At 39.0% G+C, this 13,260-nt stretch overlaps 1 protein-coding gene across 25 annotated transcripts in view; it reads left to right on the forward strand.

The window, feature by feature from the left end:
* tenm3 (teneurin transmembrane protein 3) overlaps positions 1-13,260 on the forward strand; it is a 1,793,546-nt gene that overhangs the window by 1,443,966 nt on the left and 336,320 nt on the right. For 2 of the 25 annotated variants that reach the window (XM_062982713.1, XM_062982714.1), the window contains exon 1: positions 751-2,211. The exons of the other annotated variants lie outside the window; for them this stretch is intronic. The gene's annotated coding sequence lies outside the window, so the exon portion shown is untranslated. Of the gene's footprint in view, positions 1-750; positions 2,212-13,260 lie in introns of those variants that run through there. 25 annotated transcript variants of the gene reach the window in all.

Raw genomic sequence — 13,260 nt, forward strand, 5'->3', positions numbered from 1 at the left:
CATTCTTTCCTGACTTTTCACCTGCATCTATGGCAGGCATCCTCAAAGGTTGTGAGGTCTGTTGGAAACTATGTCAGTGAGGTTTATATATCTGTGGAAGGTCCAGGGTGGGAGAAAGAACTCTTGTCTGCTTGAGGCAAGTGTTGCAACTGATTACCGTGATTAACATTGAATAGCCTTGAAGATTCAAGGCCTGGCTGATTCCTGCCTGGGAAAATTCTCTGTTGGGAGGTGTTAGCTAGCCCTGATTGTTTCATGCCTGGAATTCCTCTGTTTTCTGAATGTTGTAGTTTATTTACTGTCCTGATTTTAGAGGTTTTTTAAATAGTGGCAGCCAGATTTTGTTCATTTTCATGGTTTCCTCCTTTCTGTTGAAATTGTCCACATGCTTGTGGTTTTCCATGGCTTCTCTGTGTAGTTTGACATGGTGGTAGTTAGAGTGGTCCAGCACTTCTGGGTTTTCAAGTAATATGCTGCGTCCAGACTGGTTCATCAAGTGTGTGGCTATGGCTGACTTCTCTGATTGAACTAGTCCCCAGTGCCCTCCTTTCATGTTCCCTGATTCGTGTTTGGGCGCACATCTATGGCAGGCATCCTCAGAGGTGGAGCCCCCAGTGGCCTAGTGGATTAAAGCCTTGTGACTTGAAGGTTGGGTTGCTGACCTGAAGGCTGCCAGGTTCAAATCCCGCTCGGGGAAAGCACAGATGAGCTCCCTCTATCAGCTCCAGCTCCATGCGGGGACATGAGAGAAGCCTCCCACAAGGATGGTAAAAACATCAAAAACATCCTACCGTCCCCTGGGCAACGTCCTTGCAGACGGCCAATTCTCTCACACCAGAAGCGACTTGCAATTTCTCAAGTCGCTCCTGACACGAAAAAAATAATAATCCTCAGAGGTTGTGAGATCTGTTGGAAATTAGGCATGTGGAGGTTTATATATCTGTGGGAGAAGGTCCAGCCAGGATGGCAGAAAGAACTCTTGTCTGCCTGAGGCAAGTATGAAGGTTGCTATTGGGTTGTTTTGCATTTTCTGGGCTGTATGGCCATGTTCCAGAAGCATTTTTATATCTGTGGAATAATGTCCAGGGTGGGAGAAAGAATTCTTGCCTGCTTGAGGTAAGTGTGAATGTTGCAATCGATCACCTTGATCAGCATTGAATAGCCTTGCAGCTTCAAGGCCTCTGGCAGCTTCAATGCTTCTGGAACATGGCCATACAGACTGGAAAATGCACAACAACCCAGTGAATCCAGCCATGAAAGTCTTCGACAACACAATGTTACTATTGATCTCCTTGATTAGCACTGAATAGCTTTGCAGCTTCAGAGCCTGACTGCTTCCTGCCTGGGGGGCGGGTCCAAAACACCTGGAGGGCGGACGTTTGCCCATGCCTGATATACTGCCTCATCACACCAGCGCATGGATCCATTTTAAATCCGGTTTCTGCCTCCCTGCAGAATTCTGGGGTTTGTAATTTGGTGAAGCCCAGGGCCTGCCTGGCTGAGCTGTTTAAAGGCCCCTCCCTAAAGTGAATTTAAACTGGATCCAAACTCTAGTGTGATGAAGCCTTATTGACGCCGCCTGGGGCCGAATAGTGAGGGACCAGCAGCCCTCATTAAAAGACGCGAGCGAAATTGGCGCCTTTTTGGAGGGAGAGAGGAGATGCGCGGTTTCCACAGTTGGAGACAATCAAGGTCGAGGCTTTAATGTGTTCTGGAGAGCCTGGGAACGAGGGTCCCTCTCTCGGCGCTTCGGCGTCACTCGGGGTTTAAACCAAAGGCGGGCGCGCAGAGGCGGAGAGGGAGACGCGGAGAGAGGAGCAGGCAGGCACCCGCTCGCTCTCTATTATCATCATCATTGCCAGACGAGGCTCCTTCTTCCCCCGGCTCAACTTCAGGGGCTGTGTTGGGCGCTTCACAATCTGCTGGCGCTCGGAGCGGCAAGGGTTAAGGCGGCGGCACCGAGCCCGCCCCGCTGCTGCTGCTGCTGCTGCTTCTCCGCGGTATCAACAGAAGAGGAGCCTCCTCCTCCTCCTCTTCTTCTCCTCCTCGGCTCTGTAACACGAGACACGCCGCCTCAACTTGGAAGCAGCATCCAGGCGGAGAAGAGGTTGGGCGCCCGGCGGTGGGGGAAAACGAGCCGAGCCTTTCTTTAATGCCCTCGCCGGAGAGGAGTTGCTTGCCGCGCGTTTCCCGAGCAGAGCCGCATCTTAGGTAAATAATAATGCATTTGGGGAACGGATTGAAAAGGGGGTGGATATGAGGGAGAGAGTCCCTGCGCTTTTTCTTTCTTTCTGCGGAATAATGGGGCGAGCGTTTGAAACGAGGGCTTTCAACTTCGCAAGGGAGGCCAATGGCTGAGAAAAGGGACAGGAGATGCACTGCCTTGTAATGCAGTGTGCACTGAATGGACAGTATGTAGATCTGTGTGATGCAGTCCCTTGATTAGTTCTCCAATCTACCTCACAACCTCGGAGGATGCCTGCCATAGATGTGGGCGAAACGTCAGGAGAGAATGCTCCTGGAACATGGCCAGACAGCCTGGGAAATGCACAGGAACCCAGTGATTCCGGCCATGAAAGCCTTCCGACAACACAGCCCAGCACAGTTCAAGCTGCGTTCTATGATTCCACACTGAGCATAGAATACAGTTCAAACTGCACTAATACAGCCATGCAGATCCAGCCCAGGCTTTGTGAAATGGAATTCGCCGCAATTCCTTTCCCCGTGGTTCCCCCCCCCCCATCTCCACTGCCAGTAACTGCATTATCATGTCTGTGTAGACAAGGGGGGGGGTAGGGGTTCAACCCCCTCCCGAAATTTTTCAGGTTAAAAAAACCTGGTTTACTCATGAATTTTAACTATTTTTTTAAATAAATCATCTTTATTTAAAAAAATTCCCATACACATTAAAATGAATTTTAACTGATTAACCAAATCCCCATGAGTGTCCTCTGAAGTTTATCTGTCTTGAGTGTCCTCTGAAATTTATCGATGGAGCCTGATATCTAAATAATTATTTTGCGTTATGGAACTACTCTTCATGATTTGCTAAAAAAAAGTTTCACCCCCCTCCCTTACCAATTTTTTTTTCCTTGTAGACCAGGCATGGGCAAACTTCAGCCCTCCGGGTGTTTTGGACTCCAACTGTGGGAGTTGGAGTCCAAAACACCCGGAGGGCTGAAGTTTGCCCATGCCTGGCTTCCTGTAGTTCCAACAGTGCATACTGTGGTTCTTTTAGGCTTGATTTTGTCTCCTTCCACACGCCTCGCCCTCACATGAGAAGAACAGACCTCGTGGATAGCTTTGGTTAACAGTCTATAGGTCTTCCAGTCAGGAAACTAGCAGGGCCAGCTAACACCTCCCAACAAAGGATCCCCCCAGGCAGGAAGAAGCCAGGCTTTGAAGCTTCAGTGCTAATCAAGCTGGCCAATTACACCATTCACACTTGCCTCCAGCAGAAAAGAGTTATTTCTCCCACCCTGGACATTCCACAGATATATAAACCCCACTGTTTTCCAACAGACCTCACAACCTCTGAGGGTGCCTGCCATAGATGTGGGCGAAACATCAGGAGAGAATGCTTTTGGAACATAGAGCCCGCAAAATTCACCACCCCAGTCTCTGGTGTGTTTCTCCACCCACCCCCCTTTCTCTCCCCTTTCCCAACCAAGTCCATAAAGACAGAGCTAACTTTATAACTGTGTAGGTCAAAACAGTAAGGGAGCAGGCTGGATTGATTTAGAAATAATTGTTCAATGTTGCCTGTAAACTCAGGAGTACTCTTTGACGTTTATGAGCTGGATCTGGAAAAAAATGAGGCACGCCACAGTTGTAAACAGTCGCAGCGTCCTGTGCTTTTTTAATTTCTACTTCGAGCTCAACATCTAAGACACGATAGGCACAGAATCCACAGGCATATGTGTCACAAAGTCATCCTGGGCGCTTAAAGCTTAATATAATCAAATTCATTGCCTAAAGATGGTGTAGCTGAAGATTTGATCCTTTTCCACTGAAGTGGAAATACTTCCAGTAATTGAAAGCAGATTTGTGTCTGGAGTTGTACAAGCCAAGGGGTTTTCGTTTTCAAAAATAAACCTTTTGTTCTCCAACTTTGGAGTGTTTGAATGAAGCATCCAGAAACCACCATTTGATTATTGTTCAAGACCCATTAGAATTGCTTGGCAGAGAAGGTATATCAGAATTCAATGTATTTTGAAGAACTGGTATGTTATATCATGGCTCTGTCCAAGTAACGGCATTGTGCATTTTCTATTTTTTTTCTTGTAAAAGAATAAATAATCAGAAACAGTATGTTTGCATGTCAGTTGAAAGTAATAACATATAATATTTTAAGATATATATTATATAATATAATCATCATCATAAATAAATAAAACTTTATTTCTAGACGGCCCTTTCTCCCCTAAGGGAGACACACACACACACATACAAAGGCAAACATTCAATGCTTCAAATGAGTACAAACACATCAAAAATCATACAGGATAATGCACAATAACAACAGTAAACTTACAACAAAAGAATTAAACATCGAAATGAAAATAAACAATCCAATAAGATATAATAAACTAAAACATAGATAAACATTACAACATATATTATTAAAAGAAATTTAAATACTATTATGTTTAAATTGTTAACACTTGTGTTCATTTAAGATGTATCATAGCATTCATATAATACAAGTGGGTTAGCCAACGTTCAATGGGTTAAAGTGTCCTATTCCTCCTCCTATATTTTCTCAGTCTTTTCACATTTGGTAGTGCAAGATGATTTCAAAATTTAGAGAAGGTAGGCTGTGAAACTTGTACTGGATAGTGGTCAGCTTCACCAAATAAATATGGATAGCTGCTCCTAGTTTATTTTGTCTCTATTTTCTGGCTATTACCTCAAAAATAACCATTAAGGGATGTTTTCATTGAACACTCTGGTAGGAGATACACTTTGTGAACCTTCAGGCAAAGTATAATCTGCCCCTGAACTGTTTAGGAATTTGTAAGTTGGAGAACAATTGAGTTAAAAAGGGGGGTCTGTTTTGCCATTGTGGGCCTTTTAAACACTAAAGTAAATGGACTAAAATTACATGGGAAAAGTTGAGAGAGAGAGAGAACTGGGTCGCTGCGCTGCAGTGAATTGAGAACATCTCTGTGTACAGATTGCCTGATGATGGAATGAGTCAGTATTACCTTTTTTGATCTTTTTATAACCAGAATTAAGGTGAGTCAGTAAATTTGCATCTTATTCCTAATTCTAATGTAATTGCTTCTAAAAACCATTGGGTGGCCTATCTGGTTCAATTTTTGCAGGTTTTTGAAATCACTTTGCAAAACTATTACATGATAAAACAGATATAAGAAAAACTCACAAGGATGCTTTTCCTTCCATGTGTTTATTTCAAAGTGAGATACCTGGTCTTTTTAAATACAGTAGAGTCTCACTTATCCAACACTCGCTTATCCAACGTTCTGGATTATCCAATGCATTTTTGTAGTCAATGTTTTCAATACATCGTGATATTTTGGTGCTAAATTTGTAAATACAGTAATTACTACATAGCATTACTGTGTATTGAACTACTTTTTCTGTCAAATTTGTTGTATAACATGATGTTTTGGTGCTTAATTTGTAAAATCATAACCTAATTTGATGTTTAATAGGCTTTTCCTTAATCTCTCCTTATTATCCAACATATTCGCATATCCAACGTTCTGTCGGCCCGTTTACGTTGGATAAGCGAGACTCTACTGTACATATTATTTGAGGAGACGATGTGAAATGTAGCTTGATATCATTTTCTTTTTCTAATATTTCTGGAAAACTAAACATTCACAGTAGAAATCTCAACTATTAATAATATGGAGGAAATAATTGTTCTTGCTTTGGTATTCATTCTTAATAATATTAGAGACATTTGTTTTCTTCTTCCCCAGTAGAACTTCGGGTGGACAGATGAACCCAGTACAATGTGAAATTAATTTCTTATGATACACAGTAATAACTGTATAAATAGAATGATCTCTGTAATTAATGCTATATGGCAGATTACAGACAGTCGACTTACAAACAACTCATAGTTACAAACGGGGATGAGACAACAGGAAGTGAGAAAAATCTACCCCTAGGAAGGGAAATTCACTCCTGGAAGAGTTATCATGGGGAAAAGGTATCTCCACTGAGGCTTTCTCATCAATTCTTGATACCACAGGAAGGCAAAATTTTTCAAAATACAATTATCACAGGGACAGGAAGTGAAGTAAAACCTTCTGAACAGGGTACAGACAGCAAAACAAACACCACATGGGTGTTAACCCTTCCCTACGTTATCCAAAGCTAATACACTGTGTGTGTGTGTGTGTGTAGATTTGGCTGGAGCTACACTTAAAAATGTACCTGTTCCAATTTACATACAAATTCAGCTTAAGAACAAACCTACAGAACCTATCTTGTTTATAACTCGGGGACGGTCTGCTTATTCCAGGTGTTTAGTTCTTTAGAAAATTGAAGAGGGAAAGGTTGCAAAACATAAGAAACTAGCACTAAATAATGTAAGATGACCCAAAATAAAAAATCCCTTTAATGTTGTATTTTAGCATTTGTTCCAGTGCCTTTCAAAAGGTTCAACAAGACTTGTGCAATTAGTGAGGAAAAGATCTGTTTTCAGCCATGATCGGCAATTAAGGGATCAGAATTCAGAACTTCGTGTTTTGTTTATAACTACCATGTTTTGTGTGCGTTACAGGCCATTCTTTGAATTAAACAATAGTGACTAAGAATAACCAGGCTTTCCATAAAGTGAATGTTTGTGAAGTAAATATATAGAATACGATAACATGCATTCACATGCTCTGAATGGAAACATGGAAGCTTTGTTTTTCCTTGCACTGTAGAACTGTTTTGATATGAATGAGCACAATCCAGTGTAGAGTTCCCCTGTGACCTTCTGAACTAAATGAGATCAGGGCTGCAACAGAAGGAGAGGGGAAGGGGTTGGGGCTTTGTGGCCTTTTTTTTGGCAGCTTAACGAAAGTCGGTGTACTTTTATTATAGATGTTGCAACCTATTTAAATGTACATTCCATATGGAGAACCATTCATCTTGTACTTCAGCTACAGCTGTAATTTAAAGGTCTATTGTGTGAAATATTATCTTTATCAATACACTCGATATTACACTTTTTAGACCTCATTCCTAAAAGCCTTCTTCTGATAATGGAGAACTGAGTTGAACCAATTTAAACGTTGCATTATAAATATTTACAGTATTCAAAGAAAATTAATTAAACTTTTAAAATATTCAGTAGTTATACACACATAAGTACATGAAGCAACAGTAAATCTTTTATCCCTTAGAGAAATACCCACACATTAAAATGTCCAGAGGTTTAATAGCCTGCAAAGATAGTTGTACATGACTGGAAAGAAGGCTATCATCAACCCCTTTTGCTAATGCACTCTGTTAAAGTTGAAATTGCAATACTGCAGAATAAGCAGATATATTCACAGTAAGCGGTATTAACTGTATTAACTCTTTAGTTCCTCTTAAGGGGTTTATAACTTGAAACTTTGGATATGTTTTAAGTAAAGAGTGTGCGTTCAATAAAGGACACTGCCATATTTGTTGTGCACTTTATATTCACTTTGATGGCTTTGTCAACGTTGTCCATGCCAAGATAGCTAGCCAGATGGATAAATAATTTGTTGATTACCTTGACAAAGTCAGGTAAAATGAATCTGAATCCTGAATCTTCAGTTAGCGAAAATTAGAATTTATTTCACTTTTTCGTAATATCAGGAAAGTGTTTTGGTATAACTCAATTATTAAAAGATGAAATTGAAATCAGATTGTTTTTACATTTCCCACATACATGTTTACTATCAGCATCAGAGGTTTGCCTATTTTAAATGCTGTATAGCATAAGCAGAAGGATGTCATACTAGTGGCTTGCTTGTGAGCTTCCCATGGGCATCTTGTTGGCTGTTGTGGGAACAGAATTACAGTCTAGATAATAGATAGGTCTTCCATCATTCATTTGCTGCATGTTTATGATGTTCCACTAATTTTAATGAGATTTACATTCAAACAGTTGATTTGTGTGATTTCACAGCAGTAGACAATAATATCTGCATTTAAGTGTATTTTGCAGGCAGGAGGAAACAGTATTTGTAAATGTCCGACAATTGTTTTACATTAACAATAGATCAAAATTAAAATAGTTATTTTAAATTTTAGGTTATTTATAATGCAATTATATATGACGGAATAACAGAAATAATATATGCAGTTTGAGCTGTCGCTGTTCTTGTCTTGCCAACAGATATGAGAAGACAAGCACGTGGCCATCATAATTAGAGTTTCTTATATTTTCTTTTTTTTGACCAGCAGGTCATATTGCACAGAGCATACTGCTTTTCAAACTTTTTCTAAGACTCAAAAATAATTTTCTCTGAGGAATTGGAATTCCTATTTCGAAAGGAAAGCAGTCTGGTTAAAGATTTTTCCAAATTCTAACCAAAATACGAACTCAGGAAGCAAGTTTCCTGTTTCTCATAGATTTCCATGCAGTGGTTTTTATTAGGTTTCTGATTTTCTTGTCTTGTTTAAAGTAATTTTTATTAGATAAATTGCTTTTTGTTTGATGTGTACTTTTCTGACTTGGTATAATTTCTACTGTACAATTTAGTCAAAATTGCAGTAAAACTGAAGTATATATAAATGATGTTCCTAACTGGATGTATGAAGTTTGTAATGCAGTTTTCTAATTTATTGTCTTCACTCTAAATGGAGTATTTGATACATGTAATAGATACAATTTTTGTTTGATTGTTTGTCAAGAATAGGCAATTTTCTTTAAAGGCTAAGTTGTCTGTATTGGATTTTTTAAAGGTGAATATGAGTATACCTAGCTATAGTAAAACAAGGGTACACTTCATGTGTTAAATACAATTCTTGTAGTAACATTCAGCTTATACATATTCATGGATTCTACATCCATGGATTCAACCCACCACAGCTTGAAAATAATTGGAAAAAAAAATCCAAAATGCAGACCTTGATTTTGTTGTATGCCTACAGACAGACCTATAGCCAGAAAGATTTGGAGGGCTGGGGTGTTGGAACAATTTTTTTTAGCTAATCATGAAGAGTAGGTCCATAACACAAAATAATTTAAATTCTAGGGCTCATTCTATATTTATATAGACTTAATTAAATCAAATTTCTATTTTAGTGACAAAGTTTCAAGTCTGAAAAAACCTGAAAATGACTCTTAATTGGTAATTTAGTGGTTACAAAAGAACACCAAAACACCTGTTAGAAACACTTGAACACTGTCAATACACTTTGACAGAAATCAGGCTCTATCAATAACATTTAGTGGACACTCAGGAGTGTAAGTCCAGTCCCCATTGTGCTTATTATGTATGTTTTCAAACGTTTAAGAGTTGAAAATGACTTTTCATTTGTAGCTGTTGACACTGGCAATGTTGCAGAAATCTGAAGAAATTTCTTCACAAACAAATTTCTGTATCACAAACAAGATATGCTTCCAGTGTATTTGATGGTTTTTCTGCAGGTGCAATCTTTTTCCATTTTCTGCACCACAGGACAAACTCTTCCATCGGTCTGTCAGTATCTTGAAGGCATTCATTGTAAAGTTCTGTGCACTTGTTCAAGTTGGATTGTAAATGGACACAATTAATAGGAAGGAACACTTGCAGTTCCTGAACTACTTCCCTCTGCCTTGTAAAACTTTCTTGAAGCTGACTGCAAAAAAAATCCAGAAATGGGATGCACACATTTAGCCTATAATATTCCCCTGATGTTGGTGAAGTTGCCTGGATGTTGCTTGTATAAGTCTGTCTTGAACAGATGTGAGGAATCCTAACTTCACTCATAGACTCCACCACTGATCTTTCTGTGTCAAAGATCTTCTGAAATTCTTTCACAGATTCTGTGTGCATCTCCCAGGCTTTTTCTAAGAGACTGTCGACATGTTGCAGCAGACTACAGAAAATGTCAATATTTGCTCTTTATAGAGTTTGCTAAGCTGAAGGGATGATGAAAGAAGCCTTTTTAGGATGTGTACGGTTACTACAAATTCAGCAGTCAGAATAGCCAAAAGAAGATGTCTAGCTTGGGAACAAGTCTCACTCTTGTATAGTGAACTCCCTTTTAGTTCTTCAAGTGTTCTCACCACCACACCGTACAGTTCAACAAAACATAAAACTGCTTCATGTCGCTCAACCCAGCGGGTTTCACAAAGCGGCAACCGATTGTTTGCTCTTGATTCAGGGAAACAGTCTTTTCTATTTTTCTTCAATAGTTCCAGTCTGATGGATGATGCTCTGAAGAAATTGCACACAGATTATATTAATCCTTGGCAGTTTTTGACAGGTGGAATGCTGCAAGTCTTTGCTAAGACTAGCTTTAGTGGGAGCACTGCAGTGGATGTAGACACCTATTGGATATTTCTGTGATATAATTGCCTATGCACCACTAATATGATCACGCATATTAGTAGTTCCATCATAACCCTGTCCAGTTCAGCCCAATTTTTCCAGTGTTTTCAAAAGAATGCCTGCAAGTACTCCACCTGTCATATCACTTATCTTCACAAAGCCTATACGTAAAGTCTTCTCTTATTCCTGCAGCTTCAACATCAGCGTAACTTAGCGAGAGCAGTTACTGTTCTGAAGTACTCACATCTAAAGTTCCATCTGCCAAAACAGATAAACACTGCGATGCTTCACATCTTTCAACAATTTTTTGACTATCTTGTCATCACAGATATCTATTAGTTCATTTTGTAATTGAGGACTAATATCCTGGGCCTTCATAGCTGGAGTTTCAAGATGACTTTTCAGGCCAATGTCTCTTGATCTGGCATGAGATCACAACAAGGCTCTGAAATTACCATCATTGTGCAAAGGTTCTTCATGGGTAATAGGTTCTGAATCATTGCTCCCTCTTAAAGCCAGCTCTAGTAAGCCACAAAAGACAATAGTTTCTATGATTGCCAGAAGTTTTTTTTCTGTTTTCTTCTCATTTCCTTTATCATGATGTAGGGTTACATCAAGATGTTTTCAACTGTGAATTAGCAAGAAGTTTTATTCCAAGCACAAGTTGTTCTGATGGTACTGTTTTTTGGTGTCCATTGAATACTTGTATTGCATATTTCCATCACACAATGGTTTAGCAACCAATGCACCAAGCTTCTGATTACCACCTTTACTCCCAACTTTTCCTCCAAACACCACGTAGAACTTACCGAGTACCCCGTGTACATAAAATGGATAGCAAACTAGGGAAATTTGTTGAACCATTTGAGTTGAAAGCTTAGATTCCTCTTCTTACCCACAGGAAATATATATCCTGGAAATGGAGTCTGTGGATTTTGCACTAATTGAGCTTTTACTTGGTCATCAGAAACAGTCTTGTTCATATCAAGTCCAAGATCTGACAATGAAACAGCTTCTTGTCTTTGCTCCCGTTCCATGTCTTCTTTTGCAGGGCTTGGATTAGATGAACCAGTGGTAGACAGACACTGCAGTTTCCTGAGTTTTCACCTGTAATCCAGGTGTGCATGTTCTGGGGTCTTCATCAGTACCAGCTGCTTCAAAGGTTCTCAACCTGCTGCCTTCTTGGTCTTCAATATTTGCCTTTTTCTTTTTGTGAAGCATGAATATTTTGGTGCTTAATTTGTAAAATCATAATGTAATTTGACGTTTAATAGGCTTTTTCTTAATCCCTCCTTATTATCCAACATTTTTGCTTATCCAATGTTCTGCCGGCCCGTTTATATTTGATAAGTGAGACTACTGTACATAAAAATACCTTTAATCTGGTACCTAGTTATTCAAAAATTACTTGATAATTTAGGACTCTGTGCTGGTCATCGTTCGTAATAAAGTCTTGATTGATTGATTGGATTTAGGAGAAATTAAAAGTATAAACTTTCAAAGCAAGCACAAATTATTGTAGTTATATACCTGGAAACATTGTAAATTGTATTTAAACTTACGTTTGTCTTACGGAGTTTAACCTGGGTAGGTCCATTCTAATGTCAGTTTCAGTAGATCACGACGAAAATGTTGATTAAACATCCGTGACATCGAAACTTGACCCATAACCGCCTCACACCCCCTTGTCTACCTGCAGAATTGTGGGCTATAGCCTCCCACCATTTCACAAATGCTCAGACTCTCTCAGGCATTTGTTATTTAAGGGATATCATTTTAACACACTGTTATAAATGATTTGACCATCCATGGATTTTGATATCAAATGTCTTGGAATCAAATGCCAGCAAATATTGAAGGTCCGCAGTATTTTTAGACAAGAAATGAACATATATTAGGATCAGGAAGCATCAAAGACCTGGGTAAGCTATATCATATTTGTATTAAGTTAAGACAATGTTTCATTTGTTTCTAATATAAAAATCAAAACTGGTTATTTACTAGTGACTTATTTTGGAAGTAAGGGAAATTACTAATAAAAAGGAAAGTGTTATAATAGAGACTTTGCAAATGGCTTCATTTTCACTATTGAGCATTTAAAAAAACTAGAACTCATCATCCTAGAAATGTTGTTTATGTTAATTTTTGCAGAACACTTCTTCTTTCAGTCATAAAATGTTTCCAAGGTGGGAAAAACGTTATCCAGGGAGCTATAAAACATAGTCTGGTGCTTTTCTAGTGCTATTTCTTTTTAACTAATACAAAATTGCCTTATGTGACAGAGTTAACATAGTTAACCTTTTATAATTATTTAACCATTATTTCATTAATGTTGCCCCCTGCTTAAACATTGCACATTATTGGCAAAGATACCTGACTGTGCTCTTAAAAGTTTATTTGTCTTTCAATTCCTGTGATAGTAGGGGGCAGTACATCTCCTTAATTATCTTTGTTCAGGGAAATGCTGAAAGGCCAGAGTAGTTAAACAAGTCCATTCAGATCTGTGATAAGGTCGAAGTCAGTTGCAAGGAAAGTGGTTAAATGCATTATCAAATTATTGAGCGCATCAACAGTAACATGACCTTGATGGAGGTGGAAAATGCCATTTGGCTGTTTTATGACAGCCACCATTCTGTCTACATTATCATTGCCAGAAAATTCATCATGTAGCTTTATCATAATCTTCCCTTTTTGTTTTGAAATCTGATTTCCATTTATCATAACTTATCATTGAATGGTTGAAAATTGAAATAAACATTTTTTCTGATTATGATAAATTTCA

Source organism: Anolis carolinensis, chromosome 5, assembly GCF_035594765.1.
Source record: "Anolis carolinensis isolate JA03-04 chromosome 5, rAnoCar3.1.pri, whole genome shotgun sequence".
NCBI classification, from domain to species: domain Eukaryota; kingdom Metazoa; phylum Chordata; class Lepidosauria; order Squamata; family Dactyloidae; genus Anolis; species Anolis carolinensis.